General features: G+C 44.6%; 1 long non-coding RNA gene across 1 annotated transcript in view; it reads right to left on the bottom strand.

The window, feature by feature from the left end:
- Nucleotides 1-11822: 11822 nt before the first annotated feature.
- The window catches only part of LOC146802529 (uncharacterized), a 58442-nt gene continuing 43040 nt past the window's right edge, over nucleotides 11823-27224 (bottom strand). The window contains exon 4 of the long non-coding RNA XR_014967408.1: nucleotides 11823-12100. This is a non-coding gene — a long non-coding RNA (uncharacterized LOC146802529). The remainder of the gene's footprint in view (nucleotides 12101-27224) is intronic.

Genomic DNA, 27224 nt, shown 5'->3' with positions numbered 1-27224 from the left:
CAGCAAACATTTTGCCGGTAACAAGTCCCCCATAGTGTGGATACCGAGCCTGTCAAGCCTTTTACAGGCTCCTGAGTCTTCAAGAAATGGGAGATCCGGGTGGCGCGGCAGGGGAATTGGAGGAGCGTAAATCTCTGTCAAGCGAGCCCTGCAACGCAGTTCTGTCCAAGCCCAAAGTGCGCAGCTGATGGTGTCCACCACCGCACGTGGTCTGAGCTGCCGCTTGTTTTAATACCATGCTCAGCAGTGTTGGGGCAGCACGGTCATGCTCGTGTGCCACACACACCATTAACGGGGTGAGTAAACACAGTGGTAGCTGAACTGGGCCTGGGTACAGTTATAGTAGAGCTCCGTATTGGGTGCCCCCAGACCTCCCAGCTCGAAGGGCAGAGTGAGGATCTCCCATGTAATCCTATGCTGTTTACCTACCCAGGTAAGCGTGATTAGGTTGGAGTGCATTCATCGTTAAAAAGCCGAAGAGAGAGGGATCGGGATATTATTAGTGAATACATACAAGAACTTGGAGACTACTACCATCTTGGCGATGGCCAATCGTCCGGCAGGGGAAAGAGGGAGCGAGCTCCAGCACCCAATCGGGTTCTCGACCCAGTCCATTAGACTTCTGTAGTTGCACTGCCACAGCTCATCCGTCATTTGGCTCAGCCAGATCCTGAGGTACTTCACTGGACAGTTATCCCAGCTTAGGAGGTATTCCGACCAGTCCGTGGTTGCCGTAAGCGGGAAAATGATCTATTTCCCCCAGCGACCCCAGAGAGACAGCCAAACCATATAATTTCTCTAATTAAGGGGTCTAAATTGACTGCAGGGAGCTTGACATATAAGGTGATGTAGTCTGCGCAAAGGGATACAAGGTTCACCCTGGGCACGAACACAAGACCTCGATGGACATGGTGCTGCCGCAACCGAGCAGCCAATGGCTCCATCGCGATAGCAGAAAGCAGAGGTGACAGCGGACACCCCTGCCGGGTGCCCCGAGATGCAGGGAAGAGGGTGGATACAATGCCGTTGAGGTAGAGGCACGCTGTCGGAGAGGAATATAAGAGGGCAATCAGTTTCAAGAATTTAGAGCTGAGACCTAGCCAGCTCAGGAGGGCATACAAATATGGCCACTCTAGAGTGTTGAAGGCCTTAGTTGCGTCAAGGAAAACCACTGCCGCAGGCATCTCGGGGTTGATCTCCTGCATAGTGGCAAAAAAGGTGTGCAGGTTGTGTGAGGTGGCTCATCCGGGGACAAAACCACACTGATCAGGTCATAATACTAAGGGCAAAAGGAAGAGCAGGCGACCAGCAATGAGCTTTGCAATAATTTTATTATCCAGGTTGATCATAGACAGGGGTCTATAGGAATCACAGGCGAATGGGTTTTTGTCAGGTTTCAAAATGGTGACGATTAAAAGCCTCCCTGAGTGTGGGAGGGAGCTCCCCGCAATCCATGGATTCAGCATACATGTTGATAAGATGGAGTGCAAGCAGAGGAGCATATTCTTTTTAGAACGCAGCTGTAAGGCTGTCCAGACCCGGAGCCTTATCGCGGGTTTCCATTTTGGATTTTGGAGCACGGATCACCTTGATCACTTCCTCCACAAAGAAGGGTTCATCAAGATAATTGGGGTGACCATCAGCTAGCCAGAGCAGCTGAATAGAATCAAAAAAGGAGATCAAGTCGGGGTGGATGGAGTGCTGTGTGGCAGTGTATACAAAAGAATAAAATGACAGCTTCTTGGCTTGGACTGCGGTCTGGCCCACTGCCAAGTCACTGTTCGGTTCATGGAGCCGGCAAATATAATCGCTGGTCCAAGGTCTCTCAAAAGGCTGACAAGTGTTTTACCAGCCCGGTCGCCTTCGCTATTGCGCCAGGTACGAGTCTCCTTCCCTAGGTAAAGTGTATCCCTGATGGCTGCCTCTTCAAACTCAGCCATCTCATCTCTGATAGTGCCTAGAGTCTCCCGCTGATGAGTGAAAAAGAATTCCTGTTCCAGCACACTGATTTCATGCTCAAGGCGGCGGATGTTGCCACACAATGATGATAACTTTCCCGCTTGCTTAGCAATGCACTCACCCGTGATAACAGATTTAAATGCCTCCCAGAGTGAGGAAGAGAACAGGACTGTGCCTTTGTTCAGCGCAAAATATTCTGTTATTGACGCATAATTCGCTTCATTGAAAGACCTGGTCGCGCAATGCACCCGCCGGGAGTCACTAGCTGAATTTCCTGCGAGGGACGCCAGTCAGGGCAAGCTTGAGCAGTGCTGTGGAGTGATGAGATAATGATCTTGCTAAGTGAGCTGATTTGGAGACCTCTGCCAGTATTTCCTTCAAGACCAACCAATAGTCAATTCCGGACCATGTGGGACCAGCCGAGGGAACACAAGTGCCCTCCCTGAGGTGCGCATGCCTATTACACCATACATCCACAAGCCTGTGGTCCTCCATGATGCTGTGTAGTTGTGCAGCAGCCCTAGGGTGGGGTCGACGGGTGTTCCCTGATCTAGCAAGGGTCGGATCAAGAATAACATTAAAGTTTCTCCATAAGATCGCCCCTGGTCCTGATGTGTCCGCTAGTCTCCAAAACTCCACAAAGAAATCAGGGTCATCTATGTTAGGCCCATAGACCGAGAGCATTCTGATTGGGTGGCCACCCAGGATGCCCGCCAGCATTACATTTCGTCCCTGTGGATCGCATAGGATTTTGCATGTGGGCATTAAACCCCAATACTTGGAGCGGATCCCTCTCATCACAAGTGCCCTTTCAAATGCAGTCATCCATTTATGAATGTCATCTCCCTCTGCATACTTGGTCATTATTCCCTTGGGAAGTCTGGGATTAAACCCCCCACCCCTGGACATCTCAGTATCTTTTACATTTTCACTGCCACCATTTCTTCTTGCTTCCTACCTTGCCCACTTCCTGTTTTCTAGTTCCAGCTTCTCCTCATTTAAGTATATGGATGCTAACTGATCCTCAAGCTGTCTCTCTGCAAGGGACAGATCTGGTTCCTATGTGCGGAAGCCTACCCTTCCTCCACTAGCTGAAAAACAAACCTGGTGCTAGAAGAAATGGATGAGTTGTCATCATTCGCAACCTGGAGGTTGTTGGAGGTGCCATCTTCCCCCTCCCGTTCATTCTCTGGAGCTGATTCTACCCAGGCCTTAAGGGAACTAACATCTCTGCTTTTCTAATCTAATCTAATTAGCAGTAGGTAGCCCTTTAGCCTTGCACTGCACCCTAAGGTCAGCTACTGTGAGTTTGTACTGGTTAGCCAGACCTAGCTTTAATGTATCTCTAGTTTCGGGTCACAAAACCTTTTGCAAATCAGAGACAGAACAATTTAGAATGTTTTTAAATGGGTTAAAAACAGTTTAATCTAAATGTAACAATTTTTAAAAATCTGTTTTTATTCTGTCATTTTACTGGATTTTTAGAGATCCTAACATAATTAATGTATGGTGTAGGTTGAACACAAGTACGTATCCTCAATGCTGCACATCAAATGTGGGAAACTGGATTATTAGTTGGGATAAGTAGGGACTTACCATTGGTAAAAAGTCCACACACGCAAAAAAAGGTTTAGACAAGGTCTCAATAAATTGTTCTTTTTTGTAACCATTGGTAGCTGGCAGCAAGCAGGCAGGCTTAACTTGGGAACCAAGTGTGCAAAGCATTTAAAAACACCAATACATTAAAAACACAAAACACAATAAAAATCCAACACCAATTTATAAACATAGGTTATGTTTTTATGCGTAAATTGACACCAAAACTAACAAAATCCAATGTAGGGAACCATAGATATGAATTTGTAAAGATTAAAAGTAAAATTAGCGAGTAAAAGCTTATAGCGCTCAAAGGGTTACAAAAATGTTGCTGTGGACCGGGATAAAGTAACAAGTTCAGGCCGTCCATGATGTAACGTGGTTACACTTACTTCCAGAAGTGTTTCTTGATGCAGGAAAGGGTCCACAGCACCAGCTAATGGTCCAGAAGCTCTGAAGTGGCCCCTGGGATGTTGGGACTACGTTTCCACAGTGTACCCTGCCAAATCCTTAAAAGTCCACTGGATGCACCCCAGATGCATTCTTCTTCATGGAGGTGATGCAGGTAGAATTCTTTTAGCCTGTCTCTTTCAAGGAGTCCACTTTTGAAGCAAGGTGAAGTCCTTAGGGCTGTAATTCCAATGAGCAGCAGGTGCAGTCATTCAGAGCTCAATCTTTTGGGTGCAGGCCAGGGTTCCAGCAGGGCAGTCCTTCTTCTTCTGTAGTGTCAGGCAGGGAACTCTTGGTGCTCTTTTATAATTGTTGCTCAACAGGGAGTCCAAACTTAATCTTTTTTAAGATAGGCAAAGTCATTAGGGATGCAGTTCCAAAGTACGCAGCATGTTCAGTGTTAATGAGCGCAGTTCTTTTAGGGTGCAGATCGGCGGCTCCAGCAGGGCAGTATTTCTTCTTTTGATTATTTCAGGCATCTGTCCCATATTTATTCAGAGTTCTTGGGCATCAAGAGGGGAGCACCCTTGACCAATGGGATGCAGGGTGCCATCCAGGTGTATGACCCCTTCTTCCAAAGTGTGGCATATTCTTGACCCAGAAAGCACTATTCTTCCAAAATCCAAAATGGAGAAACTTTCTCCTAGTGGTCAGATCTGGCTAAGCCTTACTAGTGGTGTGGCTAAGATCCACTAACATTTGCGCTCCAGCCTCTCTGCTAATCTAATTACTGGAGCTCCTGTCTGGCTAGGGGTGCAGGATGTGGGGGTGAGCATGTGCTGCCCTAAACTGTTTGGCTACTCCTCACCCATCCTGGCGTTTGCTCTGCAGCTTGCAGTTTTCTTCCCACATAAAAACCTTTTTCTATAGTCAATCCACTTCACAACTCATTAAGACAGCTTGGGTGAGCCTGGCAGGTGCTAGGAAATCAGGAGAGGGCTGCTGGAAGGCTGGGTAGTAGCTTACAGAAAAGAAAGTTCTATAACTGAAGGCAAGTTGTTAGATGTATTCTAACTATCATTATGATACTTTGAAGTATATTTTTCAGCTCCTTTCTTTCATTAATTATACTTTAATAAAGCATTCCCATGTTAGTGCTACAATGGGGAATTCAAAATCGACAGTTTGTCCCTCACCAGGGCATATTAAAAGTATTTTATAATGTCCCTGCTTATAGATACAAGGCAACCTATTCCTTGGGCACCTGGGGGAGACCCTAGGGGTGACTTATATGTAAAAGTAAAGTAGTTTGAGACTGAGAATTACCTTTAATTTTAAAGTCAAATTTGCATAGAATTTATTTTAAAAGCAGCCTGCAAGGCAGGCCTGGCTTTTAAAATAACAGCAAGTGCATTAAATCTACTCGACCTCTAAATCGACATGCCCTACCATATAATAGAGACTTACAGATAGATTATCAGTATCAACTGTAATTACTATGTAGAGCACAGGCCCTGGCCGGGTTAGCAGGGCCAGCGTCTAATAGTCAAAATGGGGGCAAACAGTGGGGGGCGGGACACTGTAAACAGGTCCTAGTCTCCAACAGTGAGAATCACTGAAGAGATTTGTAAATTGATTAATCAGATCTCCCCTGCTGGTATTTAAGAGATACATGAGCCATGGCCAACACAGTTCAGGACAGGAGTTTACTGAGCCAAACATTTTCCCACCATCTGGTTTTCAAGGTAATTAAGGTAACATTTTAGATCAAGCTCAGGAACAAAGTTTTAAATGTTCTTGATGCATTTTATTGCGTAGCTAGAGAGTGTCTGAGTAAATCAATGTATTATTTAAGTCTAAAAGTTTGGAACAACTTTATTGCTGTTGTTTTTATTTTTGCTACATAGATATCCAAATTATAGATGGAGAGATGAGGACCAATGTTGTAATAGCCTTAAAAGATTAGTGGAAAGTTTATCAGGAGGATTTACATTTAGCTAGGTGGAGGTAAAGTATGTATTCATTAAATTATTTTATGATGTCATTAATGGTTGTCCTGTGGCAAATAAGACTGAGAGAATTTCAGAAAAGAGAATTACAAGTGGAAATATCAAAACAGCTCAAACATTAAGAGTAACATCAGCATAACCAATTTTGACTATGTTGTTAAATGTGGCATGATGGTGATGGTGACCCCCCACACATATTGTTCTACAATACTCCTATGTCCCAGTTACTAAGTAAAATGAGGCATGAGAACATTGACATTGTGAGTGGTTATAACAGGTCTTAAGATGTCTTCAAAATAGCAGAACCTGAATAGAATTGATAATGAATGAGAATACCCCCAGGGGGATTAGGTTAAACAAAAAGTAACAATGGAAAGCCAAAAGATAATTACCTAATTACTGCTATAATCTGCAGTCATAATTCCAAAGTCAAATCCTCTGAAAAATGTTGTTTGGCCTTCTTAGCAGCTAGAAGCAGTAAAATAGGTCTGTAAATTGAGCATGCTAGGAAGTCTCCAGGAGTATCCACTCCTGTGAAAATATTGTTGTAATATAAAGAAAGGGATGAGAAGTAGCCAAGATCAGTTTTAGGACCAGTCAGGAGTGGTTGGCCCACATAAGGAAGAAGTAATGGACATAGAACCAGTGTCAAGATTAAGTTCTGGGAAAAAGAGGCGAGGGGCAACATCAGTGGAGCAAGGACAGAGAAAGTGTGGCCAGAAGGAAGAACAGGAGAAGTTTCAAGGGGGAGTGGAAGATAGGGGAGAGGAATGGGGAAAAGAAGCAGAGAGAGATGAACTGGTGATCCAAGAACGACACATTGCAGCAGAGGCTGTACCTACAGGAGAAGCCATTGGGTGGAAGACATACTGCCAAGCATACTGCAGCTAAGCCCTGGCACTGCAAGAGAGAGGTGAAGGGTTCCCCCCAGCCATGGTTCAAAGGGTTAGGCATGGTCTGAGTCAAGTGTCAAGAAACCGGTGGTCTTTTGAAGTATTTGACTGGGAATATGAGGGATCTAAAGTCCAGGTGAAACCTGCCAAAATGTAAAAGGGGAGATGTGTACTGTATTTACTGTATTATGGGGATTTTGGTGCTTTAAACACAAAAATGTGCGTTTTATTTCACAAAAGCTTGTTATAAGGGCTTTCTGCCATACCCAATAAATACCATACCTAGTGGAATTGTTATTTATTAGATGTGCTAATTTCACCTACACTCATATTCAGGACCTAAATATACTACCCTTTCACAACACCAACTTTCAAAGCCCGCCCCACCCACACACCCAATTAACAATCTGCTTATACCCTCCGTCAGGTCACAACCTTATTCTAATCTGGGTCCTGTACTGCACAGCTGTACATGCAGGCAACAGCCTCACTGGGCATGAACAGCAACCATCATCTCCATGAACAATTTTACAACCAGTTATTGATACATTGTCAAAAATACAATATAACCATACTATCCATCACACAACTTTTGGATATTTAAAAGAGCACATTCAATGCTAAAATGTTGTGTGCTCAAGAATATGGATGTTTGAGAATAATGTAATTTTATGAATAGACAACATCATGAGTGCAAATGCCCATTACTGCATGAAAATAAAAAGAACATTTTTATCACTATTTGAAATGCATGTGTATATTATAATAGGTCGAAGTGGCTATGGGTCTTATTTAGAGTTTAGTAGATAGGGTACTCTGCCACAAATGTGGTGTAGTACCGCGTCTGCCAAACTGATGGTCCACCCACTCTATTTAAAGTCAGACAGACATCATGTTTCCACCGCCGGCATAGAAAACCTTTCACTGACACCCCAATGGATTTGGGGCCCTAATGAAGAATTACATTCTGATGGGTTTTTTTTCTGCTCGGTTCTAATGGTCCCGAACAGAAAGAAAATACCTCCACATCCTGGGAGAAACCTTCCAGGTTAGTAGAGTCATTGATTTTTTGATTTACAAAAATAAACTCCTACTTTTGCAGTTTGTTTTTGCAAAATTGAAATCTTGCTGAGAGACTAGATGATATATGGAAGCCACTCAGCAAACATTTGTTGCTTACAGAAGAGCTACTGTGTTGGCACCAGGCAGGCAAAAAGCTCTAAATATGCTGAACTTTATGTTTCCTAGGGCAGCAGAGTATATTATTCTGTTGCCCTAGTGGAAAGGAGTACCACCAGGATCCAAATGACCCATCTATGTTTGTGCTGGCATCACCTAGGTATGCGTTCAATCCAAGTATTAGTTAGACCAACTTACTGAGTAATCACTTGCCATTAAACTCTCCAGTAACCTTCTTATGTTCAAGAACGGACAGTCAGAAATCGTACCTATTATATGTTCGCACAGTAAAAGGAGCGTATATACATATACATCAGTAAAGCAATCACTGACATTGCAGACCACTTGCATGTTGATGGAGGGTGAGTTGAATCTGTCGTAGAAATGGTGTTTCCAATTGAGAGGATGCTAAAGTACCACATGGGTGAAATCAATGGAACTTGATACCTAAGGGAAGTGGGCAGCAGAATCAAATTCCCTTATCACCAAATGCCTTACAGTCAATGAGGATAAACGTGTGCTTTTGGTTTGTGATACATCATTATTGGCTTGCCTGTGAGATGCTGTTATTGTCTCAACTAAACTTCTGGAACGGTTCAAAATCCAAGCAATGGAGTGTTGCTATTATTTTCAAATGTGCAGGTATGACCTTGGAGCGGACTATAGGTAAACAGAGCATCTGATTGCCGATCAAAATTAGGTGAAGGAGAACAGCTGACAGAAGCAGTCCTAGACACTACTTCTTCATTGGACATTCCAAAAATATTGATTGTATGTCTGTATATATGCACTCTCCTCCTCAATTATTTAATGCTCAGGATTAGAGGCGAAGAAACTAAAATATTCAAACACATGGTAAAAAAGGGTTTTGGTGGTGGCTTACCTTCTTATGTGGGCTCGATGTGTGTGATTGATTGGTGCTGTAGTGAGTTTCAACTGTTAATGTTTGTGACGGGGTCCTCACTGATCACTTCCTCTCTTTACAATTGCAGGAGTGTTGATTGTTAATGTGTTCTCTGTTAGTTATCACTATATTTAGTCTTACATGTCTCTGATTATTTTTTTAATACAAATAAACCAATGCTGTATACCTCTGTGTGCAGGGTACTCCTCACTTGTGGTGGAGACATCACCATATATGAGATAGGAAGGCATAAGTGGAGATATTAGGGAATACAACATTTAGGCAATAGCATTTGGGAGTACCTAAATTGGCAATACTACAGTACCTTCTGAAGTCCTTAGATAGGAGTTTGTAAAAAAAAGACCCATAGAGTCTAAGGAGAGGACTAAATTGAGTAGTATCAATTGAAAAAAGCGGCTCACAACTAATTTCCAAGTCTGAGAAATTCACACACCTCCCTAATTTTATTGTCTGAGAATGCTCTGAATCATGGGAGCAGCAGGAAGTGGACATTTCAGATCAATTTCCATAACATTATACAGATCTTACCATAGGCCAGAGAGACAATTCATGTGTAATTCCACTTTGGCTGATTTAAGTATAACATTTCAAAACATCTTGTAACTTTGTAACCCATTGGAATATCTAGAAAGTGCAATATTGCTTGGTTGTTTAGACTAAAATGACCTTAATGTGTCAACACTTATCTTACTAGATGACAGCAGTGGCTCCTGGTTGAGAGTGTTGATGCTCCACCCACCCAGATGACAACTTTATACGTTTTGCAGATGGTAATCGCTTAGAACAAAATGATAATTGCTCAGAGCAATTGCCATCCACAAAGCATTCTCTGAAGATAGCAAAGGAAAACCTGTACTGGGTGACACCTTCAATGCCTATCTGCTTTCCTTTTGCTCGTTTTCACTGACACGAGAGACAGGACAGGCAGGCAGACCCTTTCTACTGGGACAAATACACTTGTGCACACGTGTTAAGTTAAATCACTTTTAGAAACTGGGCTACTGGTTGACTGGGGTGTGAGCCCATGTCAAGCAGCAACCTTAATCCCAGTCAGGGTATGGCACAAGCAAATCCTAAATTAACCTGTGCTTATCATCTGCCAGATAGGCACAGAGTAGTCAGGCTTAAACTAGAGGCAATGAGTAAAGTATTTGTGTGAAACGTCAAATAGTAAACCACTGAAAGACAACACACAAAAAGGATCCCAATCTATATAAAAAGAATGAAGCTTAGTTTAATAAATAAAACAAGACCAAAACGATAAAAACCAATTAACTAGAGTTATTACATTTCAAAATTTAGAGTGAGAATATAGTGAGATATCTGGTCGCGCCGAACCTGGACAAAGTCGCAAGCTCAGACCAACCGTGATGAAGTGTGGGTTGGCTTGAGGGACCCAGTTAGGCCCGCTACACAGAGTATCCTAAATCCTGGTTGCAGATTGTTGAGTAAATCCACATCGAACATGTTTTGTGCAATCAATATGATGCATCAGTTCCGAGATGTGGCGATGCTGTGGTGAGACATCCTGCTGCCTCGATGTGGAGAATACCATCAACCTGGCTTGCAATTAGAAGGGCGGTGTCAGGGATGTGATGCGCAGCAAGGGTGATGTGTTGATTTCAATCAGTAGTGAAGCTGCGATGCGGAATTTCATCATCATTGTCTTAGCTGCCATTAACAAGAGATGTCAAGTCCTGGCTGGGGATAAGCGTCACACAGTGGCAGTTCTAAAGGCGAAGCATCAGTCCCAAGATGTGGGTTGTGGCAGCAATGGGAGTCTTTTGTGATGGGTGCAATCCATGCAGCAGCAGCAAAGTTTCAGTTTTGGTCTGGGATGAGCCACTCAACCAAGGGGATAGTTGGTTCTGCTCAGGGATGCATTGCTTAACAGAGAAGATGCATTGGTTTAACTAGCAAGCACCTTAGGCCCCCTTCTAATGGTCCAGGACTGGGATAGCACTACATTGCAGTGTAGACTCACAGATGGCAGAGTCCAGGTGCAGTGGTTGGAAGTCTGTTACGTCCTTGAGGCTTCAGATCAGGAGGCCAGTCAACTTACCCTTGGAGTCAATCTGGGTTCTGGGTTCAAGAGATGCAGGTCCAGCTCTTCTCACCCAGGCAAGATGGGCAGCAGTAAAAAGATCAGTACAGCAAAGTAGCTTATGACATACTACAGAGTCCAGAAGAGGGTGGTGCAGCAGAGTGGCAGTGCCTCAGTAGCACTTCTTCCTGGTAGTGTTTACACAGATTCAGAAGTGTAATAAAGTGATGGTGTCTGAGGTACTTCTTTTGTACACAGTTGTGCTTTGAAGTGGGGATATGCTTCTAGAGTCATACCTTTGAAGTGCAAAGATGCTCTGCCTTTTCTGCCCTGGCTCCAGACTAACTGTAGGGGTAATGCAGCCCTTTATGTGGGGACAAGACACAACCCAAATAAATGTAAGTGATGCTAAGCCCAGCTCCACCCTCCCATCTTTCCAGTGATGACCCACTCAGCCGCACCTACGCTCTCATTGTGTGCAGCTGTGTAGGAGGAATACACAAAGCCCAACTGCCAACTACACCCAGTCATGTGACTAGAGTCAGGCTACAGGGACTAAATGGCTAAGGCAAGAAAATGCCAAAGTTCTAAAAGTACTGCACAGCAGTGGACCCGGCTACTCATTGATTTAACTGCTCAACAATTGAAGCAAAGATCACTGGAAGCAATCTAACTAGGTCTGGCTATTTATTTAACCTTTTAATATCTCATTTTATAGATCTTTTTCTTTGTTTCAAATAGTCTGATATGAGAAAAACACCTATTCATTCAAATAGGAATAAACAATACAAATCCAAACAACATGTATATACATTTAACATTCCTACATTTGAAACAAAACAACATTTGATACACCAATCTTAATTCACGAAAGGGGGCCAACCCTTCAAATTACAATTCTTTTCATCATAGAAGGAGGATGCCCAACATTGGGAACATTAATGAAAATAGTCGGGGTTAAATTGACTTTATGATTCCCTCAAACTGTAAATAGCTACCATATGGCTCTTCCTCAATGTGATTCCAAAATGCCGACGCCTTTCGAAACCCTTGTCAACTCCAGGGGCTCTCATCAGGGCTGCGTATTTGAATGGGATGGTGTAGTCTACAAAAAAAGGACATGGAATATTTAGGGGCCTCCCTTTTGGTGAACTAACCATATAACAAGAGTACCTAAACCTCGGGGTTGTTCCTAATAATTACCTGATGAATGCCACTTTTTAACATCAGTGAAGTCCCTTATGGACAATGTTCTAAAAGTGATTTTTTTTTAAATGTAATGCAAAATCAGACTTACCATAACTTAGGATTTTAAATTAAGATTCCATATTTTAAAATGACCGTTCTCACAGGCTAACGAGGTCGATGCTCTTGCCTCTTACTCCCTCTCAGAAAAGTGCTCATCACTCTTGTTGCTATCCAATCTCCGGTCCACTGCGGTCCCCGTTTGAATGGAGAGAGTTGTTCTATTGTCTTTACTCTTGTTGTTCCTTTAGTGGTCGCCATCTGGTGCGAGTGACGGTCCAGCTATTTTTTCACTTCTGGCTCTGGAGGGCTTTTAATCAGATGCAGCACCGGGCATGCAGCGATATTTACACTAGTAAGTTGTGCTCCTCTTTTAAACACAACTAAACTTTATATTGCTGCTCTTATTCGGTTTAGTTTTATCAACTTCTTTTAAATTTATTTTTAAAAGGATCGCTCTCACCTGCTAACAAGGCCAATTCTCTCGCCTCTTACTCCCGCTCAGAAAATTGCTCTTCACTCTTGCTACTAGTGACTCTCAGGTCCGCCAGGGTCCCCGTTTGAGCAGAGAGAGTCCTTCTATTGTCTTTACTATGGTTGCTCCTTTGCTGACCATCATCTTGTGCGAATGATGGTCCAGCTCTTTTTTTCACTTCCGGTTGGGGGAGCTTTTAGTCGGATGCAGCTCCGGGCGCACAACATACACTTACACTAGTAGGTTGTGCTCCTCATTTAAACACCAATGCACTTAATATTGCTGCTCTTATTTGTTTTACAGCAAACAAATGATGGACGTAATGCTGACAATGCAAACATTCTCCCCGAGTCAAAAGATCTGGGTTGAATCCATTGCTCTTTTGCCCACTACGCCACCCCAGTTTGGACCCAGCCATATGCAAATCAGTCTTGACCCTGTGCCCCATGGGAACAGTCCAGACCGAACTGCGAGGCCAGGTCCTCCCTGGACCGGAAAGAAGTATCCTGGGACCGGTTTCAGCGTATGTCACCTTCATCAGCCAGGCTAGCTTGAATCCAGTGGCACAGTGAGCAAGGGACCACATCTGGGCATACCCATCCCACTTTGGGCGAAAAGTGTTATAGCAAACAAATGATGGACGGAATGCCAACAATGCAAACATTCTCCCCCAGTCAAAACATCTAGGTTAAATCCACCGTTCTTTTGCTCACTGCTCCACCACAGTTTGGACCCAGCCATATGCAAATCAGTCTTGATCCAGTGCCCCATGGAAACTGTCCAGACCGAGCTGCCAGGCCAGGTCCTCCCTGGACCTGAAACAAGCATCCTGAGACCAGTTTCAGGGTATGTCACCCTTTTCAGCCAGGCTAGCTTGAATCCAGTGGCATAGTGAGCAACGGACCACGTCTGGGCATGCCCATCCCACTTAGGGCGAAAAGTGTTACAGCAAACAAATTATCGACAGAATGCTAACAATTCAAACATTCTCCCCCAGTCAAAATATCTGGGTTAAATCCATCGTTCTTTTACCCACTACGCCACTCCAGTTTGGGCCCAGCCATATGCAAATTAGTCTTCACCCTGTGCTCCATGGGAACAGTCCAGACCGAATTGCCAGGCCAGGTCCTCCCTGGACTGGAAACAAGCATCGTGGGACCGGTCTCAGGGTATGTCACCCTTCTCCAGCCAGGCTCGCTTGAATCCAGTGGCACAGTGAGCAAGGGACACACGTCTGGGTATACCCATCCCACTTAGGGCAAAAAGTGTTACAGAAAACAAATGATGGACGGAATGCTGACAATCCAAACATTCTCTCCCAGTCAAAAGATCTGGGTAAATTCCATTGTTCTTGGGCCCACTACGCCACCCCAGTTTGGAGCAAGCCATATGCAAATGAGTCTTGACCCTGTGCCCCATGGGAACAGTTCAGACTGAACTGTCATGCCAGGCCCTCCCTGCACTGGAAACAAGCATCCCGGGACCGGTTTTAGGGTTTGTCACCCTTCTTCAACCAGGCTAGCTTGAATCCAGTGGCACAGTGAGCAAGGGACCCACGTCTGGGCATACCCATCCCACCTAGGGCGAAAAGTGTTATAGCAAACAAATGATGGACGGAATGCTGACAATGCAAACATTCTCCCCCAATCAAAAGATCTGGGTTAAATCCATCGTTCTTTTGCCCACTACGCCACCCCAGTTTGGACCCAGCCATATGCAAATCAGTCTTGACCCTGTGCTCCATGGGAACAGTCCAGAACGAACTGCCAGACCAGGTCCTCCCTGGACTGGAAACAAGCATCCTGGGACCAGTCTCAGGGTATGTCACCCTTCTTCAGCCAGGCTAGCTTGAATCTAGTGGCACAGTGAACAAGAGGCCCCCGTCTGGGCATACCCATTCCCACTTAGGGCGAAAAGTGTTACATCAAACAAATGATGGATGAAATGCTGACAATCCAAACATTCTCTCCCAGTCAAAAGATCTGGGTAAATTCCATTGTTCTTGGGCCCACTACGCCACCCTAGTTTGGACCAAGCCATATGCAAATGAGTCTTGACCCTGTGCCCCATGGGAACAGTTCAGACTGAACTGTCATGCCAGGCCCTCCCTGCACCGGAAACAAGCATCCTGGGACCAGTTTTAGGGTTTGTCACCCTTCTTCAACCAGACTAGCTTGAATCCAGTGGCACAGTGAGCAAGGGACCCACGTCTGGGCATACCCATCCCACTTAGGGCGCAAAGTGTTATCGCACACAAATGATGGACGGAATGCTGACAATGCAAACATTCTCCCCCAATCAAAAGATCTGGATTAAATCCATTGTTCTTTTGCCCACTACGCCACCCCAGATTGGACCCAGCCATATGCAAATCAGTCTTGAACCTCTGCCTCATGGGAACAGTCCAGACCAAACTGTCAGGGCAGGTCCTCCCTGGACCGGACACAAGCATCCTGTCACCCTTCTTCAGCCAAGCTAGCATGAATCCAGTGGCATAATGAGCAAGGGACCCACGACTGGGCATACCCATCCCACTTAGGGTGAAAAGTGTTACAGCAAACAAATGATGGATGGAATGCTGACAATGCAAACATTATCCCCCAGTCAAAGGATCTGGGTTAAATCCATTGTTCTTTTGCCCACTGCATCACCCCAGTTTGGACCGAGCCATATGCAAATCAGTCTTGACCCTGTGCCCCATGGGAACAGTCCAGACCAAACTGCCAGGCCAGGTCCTCCCTGGACCGGAACCAACCATCCTGGGACCGGTTTCAGGGTATGTCACTCTTCTTCAGCCAGGCTAGCTTGAATCCAGTGCCACAGTGAGCAAGGGACCCACGTCTGGGCATACCCATCCAGCTTAGGGCGAAAAGTGTTATAGCAAACAAATGATGGACGGAGTGCTGGCAATGCAAACATTCTCCCCCAGTCAAAAGATCTGCGTTAAACCCATCATTCTGTTGCCAACTGTGCCACCCCAATTTGGACCCAGCCATATGCAAATCAGTCTTGACCCTGTGCCCCATGGGAACAGTCCAGACCAAACTGCCAGGCCAGGTCCTCGATAGATTTAGGCCCAGATCTCTGTAGTGGGGTGAATGTATTACATTGGTCTGCATTCTGTCCATCAATTGTTCTTTTTTCATTTGTCACCCCGAGTGGGACGGGTATGCCCAGACGTGGGTCCCGTGCTCTCAATGCCACTGGAGTCAAGCTATCCTGGCTGATGAGGACTGAAAGCCTGAAACCGGTCCTAGGATGCTTGTTTCCAGTTCAGGGAGGACCTGGCCTAGCAGTTCGGGCTGGACTGTTCCCATTGGGCGCAGGGTCAAGACTGATTTACATATGGCTGGGTCCAAACTGGAATGGCATGGTGGACAAAAAAACGATGGATTTTGATCCAGATCTCTGTACTGGGGTGAATGTATGACATTGTTCTGCATTCTGTCCATCAATTGTTCTTTTTGCATATGTCACCCCGAGTGGGACGGGTATGCCAGATGTGGGTCACGTGCTTTCCATGCCACTGGAGTCAAGCCATCCTGGCTGATGAGGGCTGAAAGCCCAAAACCGGTCCTAGGATGCTTGTTTCCAGTTCAGGGAGGACCTGGCCTGGTAGTTCGGCTGGACTGTTCCCATTGGGCACAGGGTCAGACTGTTTTGCATATGGCTGGGGCCAAACTGGAAAGGCATGGTGAGCAAAAAAACAATGGATGTTAGAGACCACGCGGCTTGGCCAAGACGAAAAGGTTGCATTTAATCTATGCTCGTGAGCACGGCGTTTTACTGCCAGTTTGAAGTTTTTATGCTTTTAAAAGAAAGTTAATTGATTATTGTCACCATTGCATATTTGCACTCACTTGCTCATTTGCACATCCAGCCTCTCCCACAAGCTGATCGTAGCTCTGCCCCAGCCACCCCGGTCCATCACGGCAAGTGCCGATTGAACGGAGGTTGCTGAGTGGGACAGAGTGACTCACTTCCGGGCTGGGGGCATTTCCGGCGTGCAGAGCGGTCTAGTCGTTCACCGCCACTTGCACATTTAAGGCATGGTTAGAGCGGTCGCGGGTCTGATGTTAGAGACCACGCGGCTCGGCCAACACGAGAAGGCTGCATTTAATCTATGCTCGTGAGCATGGCATTTTGCTGCCAGTTTTAAGTTTTTATGCTTTTAAAGAAAGTTAATCGATTATTGTCACCATTGCATAATTGCACTCACTTGCTCATTTGCACATCCAGACTCTCCCGCAAGCTGATCGTAGCTCTGCCCCAGCCACCCCGGTCCGTCACGGCAAGTGCCGATTGAACGGAGGGTGCTGAGAGGGACAGAGTGACTCACTTCCGGGCTGGGGGCATTTCCGGCGCGCAGAGCGGTCTAGTCGTTTGCCGCCACTTGCACATTTAAGGCTTGGTTAGAGCGGTCGCGGGTCTGATTTTAGAGACCACGCGGCTCGGCCAAGACGAGAAGGCTGCATTTAATCTATGCTCGTGAGCACGACGTTTTACTCCCATTTTTACGTTTTTTATGCTTTTAAAAATAAGTTAATCGATTATTGTCACCATTGCATATTTGCACTCACTTGCTCATTTGCACATCCAGATTCTCCCGCAAGCTGATCGTAGCTCTGCCCCAGCCACCCTGACTCACTTCAGACTCATCCGGTCAGGTCTAACAACAAGACCATCAAGGCCGGGTTAATCAACTCTCGGTCACTAGTCAAACACAACTCAGAAATGGCAGAACTAATAGAAACCCAAGACCTCGACCTCATCTTCATTACCGAGACATGGGCTGACGATGCCTCCTCCATCGACCTTGCACTAGCTACTCCGGAAGGATACTCAATAATCAGGGCGGATAGAAATGGGAAACGGGGGGGGGACTTGCTATCATTAATAGAAATGAACTGAGGGCCAAGGGCTCAGAACAGGGCAGCAACCCAGACTGTGAGACCCTACTCTTCCAGATAAACATTATTAACAATTATACGTTCAAAGGCCTCCTGATCTACAGACCCCCTAGGGCCAAAACACCACTGCTAAAATTACTGAGCCCTTTTCTGGAATCAAGCGTGAAGAACTCAGACTTTACCGTTCTGGTCGATTTCAACATGCACCTAGAAAAATGCTCTGATACTAACACAATGACATTGATAGACACACTGTCCAATCTAGCCATGGAACAGATTGTCAGGCATAACACGCACAAGGCAAGGCACACACTTGATGGGATCTTTACCTCCAATAAAGACCTTAAGATAACTGAAATCCTACAGGTGCCCTGGTCAGACCACAAGGCAATAACATTCGCTATAAATGTGGAAAGGGAAGCGGCTATATCTGCACCGCCTCCCAGGCGCGCCATGTACTTCAACTGGTCAAAGACTGACTCACACATCTTAAAGGAGCATCTCGCACTGTCAATTCCTAAATTAGAACAAGACAGTAATTTAGCCGCAAATCAAATTTCGAGCTGGATAATTTCAGCCATTAAAATAGCAGTCCCTCAGAAAAAAGATACCTCTAGGAGAAAAACCCCTTCCCAACCATGGTATTCGGTCTCACTTAAGGCACAAAAGCAAAAATGCAGAAAACTAGAAAAGGGATGGAGGATCAACTACGATCATCGGTTGAAAGATGACTATAAAACCTCCCTGGTCATCTACAAAAAATTAATACTAGAAGAAAAAAGCAAATACTTCACACAAAAAATAAAGGAGGCACAGAATTCTAGCAAAGAACTCTTCTCCACAATAAAAAATCCAACGAAAATAGATAGCATCGAACAGACAGCATTAAGCTCCGAATTTTGCAATAACTTGGGACAATTTTTTGTAGATAAAGTTACCGCAGTATATGATTCCTTTAAGATGACAGCCAAACCTCTGCCCATACGGTCCATCATAGAACCTAATGAGGAAATACTTCCACCCAATGAGAACCCTCTATTTCACTTCCGGCCACCATCAGTAGAGCAGATTCTTCAGGTGGTTAGATTAACTAAATCCGGGGGTCTAACGGACCCTTGTCCACCAAAGGTGATGCACTTATTTCCTGAACTACCGAGTGAGCAATTGGGTTTGCTATTTACAGGAATAATCAGTTCCGGCCACTTCCCAGAGGCATGGAAAACAGCCTCAGTGCTGCCATTGCTGAAGAAACCAAGCTTAGACCCACAGGAACCCTGTAATTACCGACCCATTGCGAGAATCCCGTTCACCGCCAAAGTACTGGAGAAACTACTGAATATACAGCTGTCTCAATTTCTCTCGGAGACAAACGCCCTAGACCACTTGCAATTTGGTTTCCGAGAGGGACATGGAATGGAGACTGCCCTACTCATGGCAACTGAAGAGCTCAGGAGCGTACTGGATGCCGGAGGAAAGACCGCCTTGATCCTTTTGGATCTCTCGACGGCCTTTGACACGGTAAACCATGATACGCTCCTGACCCGACGAACAGAATCAGGAGTCCATGCGTCAGCCCGAACACTGCTGGCCTCTTACCTGTCTGACAGAACGTTTACAGTGGAGCTGGGAGAGGCTAAATCAAAACCATTTAACTCGCTGTGTGGTGTACCCCAGGGGTCCTCGCTAAGTCCCACTCTATTCAACTTATACGTGGCACCTCTCGCGGCAATAACAAGGAACTGTGGCTTCCTACCTGTCTCCTATGCCGACGACACCCAAATTGTGGTGTCAATCGCAAACAACACCAAAGCATCAGCAGATAGGTTTAAAATATGCATGGAACAGGTTAACCAATGGATGCAAAGCAATCGCCTAAAGCTGAATGGAGATAAAAGCGAAGTCATGCTACTGGGAACAGACATAGAAATCTGGTCCCGGGATTGGTGGCCAGATAGTTTAGGTAATTGCCCATCCCCATTCAATAAGGTAAAACATCTAGGAGTCCTTCTGGACAACAAACTATCTTACGATGCCCAGTCAAACAAATTAGCATCTAACATCTGGTTCATTCTGAAAATGATAAGGAAACTCTTGCCGTTCATTACCCACAATTCCTGTAAAACAGTTGTAACAACCCTGGCATTATCAAGGCTGGACTACGGGAACGCTCTATATGCAGGGATACAGGTCCAGCATCTGGCTAAACTGCAACGACTCCAAAACGCAGCAGCCAGGCTGGTGATGGACGTTCCCAGGTCTGAACCTATTACACACAGATTAAAATCCCTCCACTAGCTTCCAATAGGAAAAAGAATAAAGTTTAAGGCATTGTGTCTGACCTACAAAGCCTTGCATGGGATGGGCTCGCAGTTTTTTAAAAACCGTCTAAAACGGTATGAGCCATCTAGAACCTTGAGATCAAAGCTTATACAGGTGCCAAAATACAAACAGGTCAGGTGGGGGGGAAGAAGCTTTCTACTGCACGCAGCTAGGGCGTGGAATATGCTTCCAATAGCAATCAAGAACAGCCCATCTTTGCTTTCATTCAGGAAAGAGATAAAAACTTGGTTATTCAACGTTGGCTAGTTCATAGATTCGGTAGCTCTCCATGTCTCTGCATCTTCCTAGCACCAAGACGGCCATGGGCATTCGTGCGCTTTATAAATATTCAAACAAATCAAATCAAATCAAATCTGATCTCTGTACTGGGGTGAATTTATGATATTGTTCTGCATTCTGTCCATCAATTGTTCTTTTTGAGTTAACTCAGTAAAGCCACCCCTTAAACAAACAAAAACTAGTTGCAGCTGCACACTTATTATTGCTAGATCCTAGGTAAGCATGCACTAGAATTCGCGGAGTTTATGGAAAACCAGAACATCGAACTAGCCTTTGTCACTGAAACCTGAGCAGATTCTACATCTGATCCGGACCTATTATCTGCATTACGTACAGGCTTTAGGATATTTAGACATAACCACCCTCAAAAAAAGGGTGGAGGCCTTGCTGTTATATTTAGAGAACATTTTAAAACCATTTTTCCTGCTCTTTCTAATGGGCCTCTCTGCAAAGAAATACATTTTAAAATTGAAATAAACAACCACTATTCTTTTAATGGACTTCTTATTTATCGACCGCCCGGTTCCAGAACAGCTTTTATCCAATCCATTGGCAATCTCATAGAATATAATGTAGAAGCAGTTGATTTTACCATTCTAGGTAATTTAAATTTCCATATGGAAAATTCTCTTGATCCAGATTCCAGGAATTTTCTAGATCACATGGCTGGGGCAGGTTTAAAACAAATTGTTAAGGGATCCTCACACAAAGCGGGTCCAATTTTAGCTCAGCATTTTCATGGATAGCTCTAGGCTCCACTTGATATTTTCTCTTCCCCTGTTATGGTCAGATCACAATGCAATCATGTTTGAGATAAATGGGCTACCAGAGGCAGGAACAAAATGCCTGCACATTGGGAGTTTTACAAGGCGCCCATAGAGTGTCATTGATGTTGGGCAGCCAAACGCATCCCTTATTCAGTCCATACCCACGTTCTGCCCTGATTTGGATACAGCGGCTTGCAACTACCATCAATGGCTGGATGTATCACTAACTCAGCTAGCCCTTGTAAAAAAATCACATAGCCATGAGTCTAATCCTTCTGAACCTTAGTTCAACAACGATATCAGATGGATAAGACAGGAATGTAGGAGAGCAGAACGTAGATGGAGACTTGATTACAAGTCAGTTGATAAAGAGTTCTGTAATACTTAGCTGCAGACATACAAAAAGATGATACTAACAGCAAAAAAGATCTAGTTTGCAGAAAAAATAGAAGGAGCCGTAAACTCCTCAGAATAACTATTTGCAACAGTCAAAACTCCCTGATTCTAAGAACCCAAAAATAAACCAACAATTCTGTAATAAGTGAGCACTTCACTTTCAAGACAATGTTAAATCTAATTATGATTCCTTCTTAGGCACTAGTCAAACTGACGATCTAAATAACATGTCCCGATGGGTGCTTTTAACATCAACACACTATCCTACTTTGGGCCTTTGGCCACGGACCAGATGCTAAGGACACTGATGCTGATTAAATCAGGTTCTAATCATGACCCTTGTCCAGCCAGACTTATTCACTTGGTCCCTGAGGTGACAGCTACTCACCTCACGGTCATATTTAACAATCTATTTAAAGCAGGTTATTATCCTGAAGACTGGAAGGTAGGCTCTATCCTGCCATTATTAAAAAAGACAAACTTAGACATGGGTGACCACAACAACTATCGACCAATCACTCGACTTCCATTCCCCACCAAACTGATCAAAAAAATTGGCAACAATGAACTGAGCACCTTCCTAGATAAAACAAACTGTCTGGACTCTACACAGTTTGGTTTCTGTAGTCCCCATAGTACCGAACTAGCATTGATCACAGCTACGGAAGAAATCAGGCAGACAACATACAGCGGAGGTAATGTGGCTTTTATCCTTTTGGATCTTTCAGCCGCATTTGATACGGTCAACCACACTCTTCTACTTGATTGCCTTGATTCAATTAGGATCAAAGGTAACACATTTAAGTTTATTTGTTCATTCCTGGCTGACCGCATCCAGACGGTCTCCCTTGGTGAATTCACTTCACCAGCCTTTTCACTGCATTGAGGGGTCCCCCAGGGCTTATCTTTGAGACCCACCTTGTTCAATCTTTATGTCACACCACTTGCAGTCCTAATTAGATCATTTGGCTTCTCCTTAGTTTCCAACATGGATGATATGCAGATTGCTGCATCCGTTACTGACAACCCTGGAGCCATGGCAGCTCAGTTCCATAACTGCATGCTTCATATTGGGAAATGGATGAGCAGCAATTGTCTTAGACTAAATTCCTCAAAAACTTAGGTCCTGCTGTTTGGCAACAATCCTTCTTTTTGGTCAAGCAACTGGTGGCCCCAAGAACTAGGGACTTTGCCTAGCCCTAGTGACAAGGTAAAAAACGTTTGAAGGACAAATAAATCACATCACCTCCTCAGGTTTCTTCATCTTGAAAACTCTAAGGAAAGTGTTGCCTTATATTCCTTTAATCCTGCAGAAGAGAGTAGTTCTATGCTCATGTCTTCCAAAGTAGATTATGGCAACGCCCTCTTTATTAATATCCAAAAGTGTTTTCTTCACAAACTGCAAACACTAGAAAATGCCGCAGCTCGATTACTATTGGGGAAACATGAATTAGCTTCCCAAGCACTAATCCAATTACACTGGCTCCCCGTAGATAAACACATTCAGTTTTTAGGCACTTTGCATTGCCTTCAGTGCTCAAAAAGCTGTCTGCACTGACTACTTGATACAACGCTTTCAACGATATAATCTGACACGCCCCATATGCTTATCCACACGTGGCAATCTCGTAGTCCCCAGACTTAAAAAAGCTAACTGGGGAGGGAGAGGCTTCATTGTATGCACTTCAAGGCTATGGAACTCTCTTCCAATAGAACTTAAACTCAAGACAAATCTTCTGGATTTCAGGAAACCTCTGAAAACCTGGCTTTTCAGGAAATAACTTTGGTTTCTCGGGATCTTCCTATCTTTAGTATCCGCTCAGCACCTTGATAGCCCTGGGTAATTTGTTGCGCTCTATAAATGTTATTTTCATTTAATTTCAGAGCTACCAAACTTAATCAGTTATGTCTTCCCATTTGAAAATTGCACTTAAAAAATGGAATAAGCTAATCCCAATGTTATTTTACGGGAGCTATAATCCATGCAGTAGTGAAACACAAATTTCAGGACATATAGAAACTTAAATGTACATGTCCGACTTGTTATATAAACTGCACCCTGCCCATAGGCTACCCAGAGCCTTCTTTAGGCGTGAACTATATGTAATAAATAGAAGGGTCTGGACCAGTCAAGTAAGTTAACTTGCCTGGTTGACATGGTTGTTTTAAACTGCACATACAGGGTCTGCAGTGCCAGGCCTAGAACATGTTTAAAGGGCTACTTAAATGGGTGGCATAATTAGTGCTGCTTTCCACTAGCAGTATTTGATTTACAGGCCCTGGGCAACTACGGTGCACTTTACTAAAGACTTACAAGCAAATCAAAACTGCCAGTTGTAGATAAACCAATGTTACCATGTTTTAAGTAAGGTGCACATGCACTTTATCACTGATTAGCTGTGGTAAAGTGCCCAGATTCCTAAAGCAGAACAGTCAAAAACTGGAGGTTAAAAGGCAAAGCCACACAAAGGATGCCAGGTCTCACAAACTGGTCTAGCATTCATTTCAGAACTACACTGCGAGTTTCAACTGTAAGTTTGGAGGGAATGTGGCATAACTGTTAGAGCTGCTGACTTTGGAAATCTGGTACTGGTTTCGAGTGTCAGCATTGGTGAACCTGTGGTTCTGGGCAAATCACTTAATCTCCCCCTGCCCGCAGAAAGATGAATGTGTCCTTATGTAATGTAACTGTGCTTATACAGTGCTCCAATACCTTCAGGTCGAGTTTGTTCTACATAAAATTGCACCCAAAGAAAATTGTTCACAGAGCGCAGAAACAAATGTATTTTTGTTTTCAAACTGAAATGTTCAACATTCAACCTTTGTATCTCGCTACATTCAATGTGCGGGCGAAAATTGCTTTTAAGCAAGCTTTTCATCAAGGTTTTAAAAGTGCATTGTACAAAACATTCGTTGCCATTTTTTCAGCCAACACTATTAGTAAATCACATTCTTTGCATGTTTCCAACCAGAGCTTTGTGGTGGGTAATGTTTTATTTATGTAGTGCACATGTAGTGCACTATGGTGTTTGAGCTGCAGGTCGACTAACAGCATTAATTTAGTGAACCAAGAACACAGCTTGGTGATATTGAACAAAATATTTACTTCGGGGCTTATTTACAAGAAACTGACACATATCTGTGTTAAAGTAGAGATGCGTCAGTTTCCCTGCGCTGGGCAAAGAAACCCTTGCGCCACCATGGATGCATCGTATTTACAATACGGCGCACCATGTGGCAAGGATTGACCGATACGTCAGAAATTCTGATGCATCTGTCAGAGCAAAAGTCACGCATTTCTGAAGTTGTTTCACGAGCATGACGCAACTTCAGCAATGCTTGGGGGTAGGTCTACACTTAATACACTGCGTCACGGTTTTGACGTAGTGCCGTCCAAGAAGCGGCATCGTGAAATCTTGTAGATTTCACTGCATCACTTCTACAAGGCTTTCCCGCATGGGAAAGCCCAGTCTGCATACATTATACCTGACACAGGTATAATGTGGTGCAGGGCTTTCCATGTGTGCTAATGGTCATTAGGGTGCCTTGAAACATGATACCTCAGGATGTGCACTTTTTCAAATAAAGAAACCTTTTTTATACAGTGCACATTTTGACCTCATGTATTTGAAGGCGCTCTCATATGTGGTAATGAAGTTATTAGCACTGCGTGCCTTGCGTTGCCAACCAGAAATTGAACCTGCATTTTTTCTCCATTCATCATAGGAACAAAAATGGCAGTTGCGTCAATATACATTATTTTTTACAAATGTTCTCGTGGGAGAACCTCACAAACCCACCCTGAGAAACGTCAAGCTTGCTCCCTTCCGTCGCATGACGGCACTTGTTATTTGATCTTACACCCCTCAGCTTTTAAATTCGACCAGCCACCACTGCTAGAAGACAGGAAACAGATAAACTAACCTAGCTTAAATATATGTTTTATAAAAGAGGAAACAGCAGACAAGTTTGTCATATTTCTGTGAATTATATTGTGCTGAAATCTCCTGTAACTTTTAAGAGGGTATACCTCACAATGGAAATCATCTGAGATGCTGGCATGAGACTGTTTTCAGAAAAATAATGTTTTCAGAAACGTTCCACTCAAATCATTCTCTACTTTCTGAAAATGTCACACATTGTGCTTAATAATTATATTTCGAACTTCCTAACTGACCCCTCTAGGTATGGCAGAATATGTTTATCAAACAACTAAACAACCACACAAATGAACAGGAAACGTATTTAAATGTATGTTTAATCTGCTGAAGATAGGATTCTATTACCTACAAAATAAAAGGGAAGTGTTACTTTGAAGACTGCATTTAATCCTGCCTGACAACAGACGATGTTTTCTGTTTCTGTGAGTGAGTGAGGAATATGGTGAGAAGAAGAGGAGGAACCAGCCAGCTACCAGCACATCACAAAACTATTGATGTGTAAATAAGATTAGATGTTGTCACCAACAACTTCTGCTAGGGTCATAACAACCACAAATCGTCTGTTACTACTCTTTAACTCCAGCGAATCACCTAATATACTTTCTCCATTACTGTCCTCAAGACCAACCATGAGAAATCAACACATACTGGGGCATATTCTCAAGGACCTATCGCTGAGTTATCGGCACCATATCGCAGCCAAAGTCGCGATAAATTTATCGCCCCATTCACAAGCTGGTGCAAACAGCTGATATCACCAGTTTTCCAGCAATAGTAGCCTAAAAAAACATCGCCACGGATGACCCCGGCAACTATTGCTAATGAGATGCAGAGTAGGCGTTCCCGAGCAAAAATCCACGACAACACCACACCTCAACATTCTCAATGACCAGCCTGATCGGCGATAAGATCCCAAAACATGCAATAAGGTGCATTAGCAGCAGGTAATTAACACCTGCTCTGACCTCGTGTAAAGTCGGAAGACAACCTGCACCATCAAAGGGAGCCCAGACCACTGCCACACATGAAGAACAACTGATGCCATGGTGCCACTGATCCTGGTTCCCAGAGCCCCAATAGGGCAACAACACCCACTGCCACAACCCTCAGGTCCACCCTCCCTGGACGCTCCCACCCCCTCCCCCCGGTACACCACAGAGGCAGCGCAGACAAAGACAGCGGGCCTTCTGGAAATGCACCTGCATCACAGACCCAACACCAGACAATGTCAATGCCCACTACAGGCTCAAAAGGACAACCATCCTCGGCATCCAGACCATCATTGCCCACAGGCTGACGGTACCGACACAGCGGGCGACCAACATCCCACCTCAGACAAAGCTGCTGGCTGTGCTGCACCTGTTGGTCTCTGGTACCTCACAACCAACATCCGCCAGAGATGGAGGAGTCCCACAGCCAGCCCCATCCAAGTTCCTCACACCTGCCCTGGATGCCATCATCAGCTTGGTACCCCAGTACCTATACGTCCCCCATAAAGCACAGGAACAGCTGGAGACCAAGCATAGACCATACGCCATAGCTGGATTCCCGCACGTGTTGTGGGCAATCGACTGCACACATCTCCTACTTGTGCACCCTGCCGACACTGCACACAATTACCGCAACAGAAAGCAGACGCATACCATAGATGTGCAGGCTATGGTGGACCACCGGTGATCCTTCACCAATGTCATATCGAAGTCATCTGCGGCATCCCGCAGGGATCATCACTCAGCCCCACCCTCTTCAACGTCTACATGAGACCCCTCGCGATCATCGCACGCCAACACAACCTCAACATCATCTCCTACGCCGACGACACCCAGCTGATCCTCTCCCTCACCAGAGACCCCGACACCGCCAGAACCAGCCTCCA

The sequence above is a fragment of the Triturus cristatus genome, chromosome 8 (genome assembly GCF_964204655.1).
Source record: "Triturus cristatus chromosome 8, aTriCri1.1, whole genome shotgun sequence".
NCBI classification, from domain to species: Eukaryota; Metazoa; Chordata; class Amphibia; order Caudata; family Salamandridae; genus Triturus; species Triturus cristatus.
Note: the sequence above shows the minus strand (reverse complement) of the source record. Positions and strands in the feature narration are given on the sequence as shown.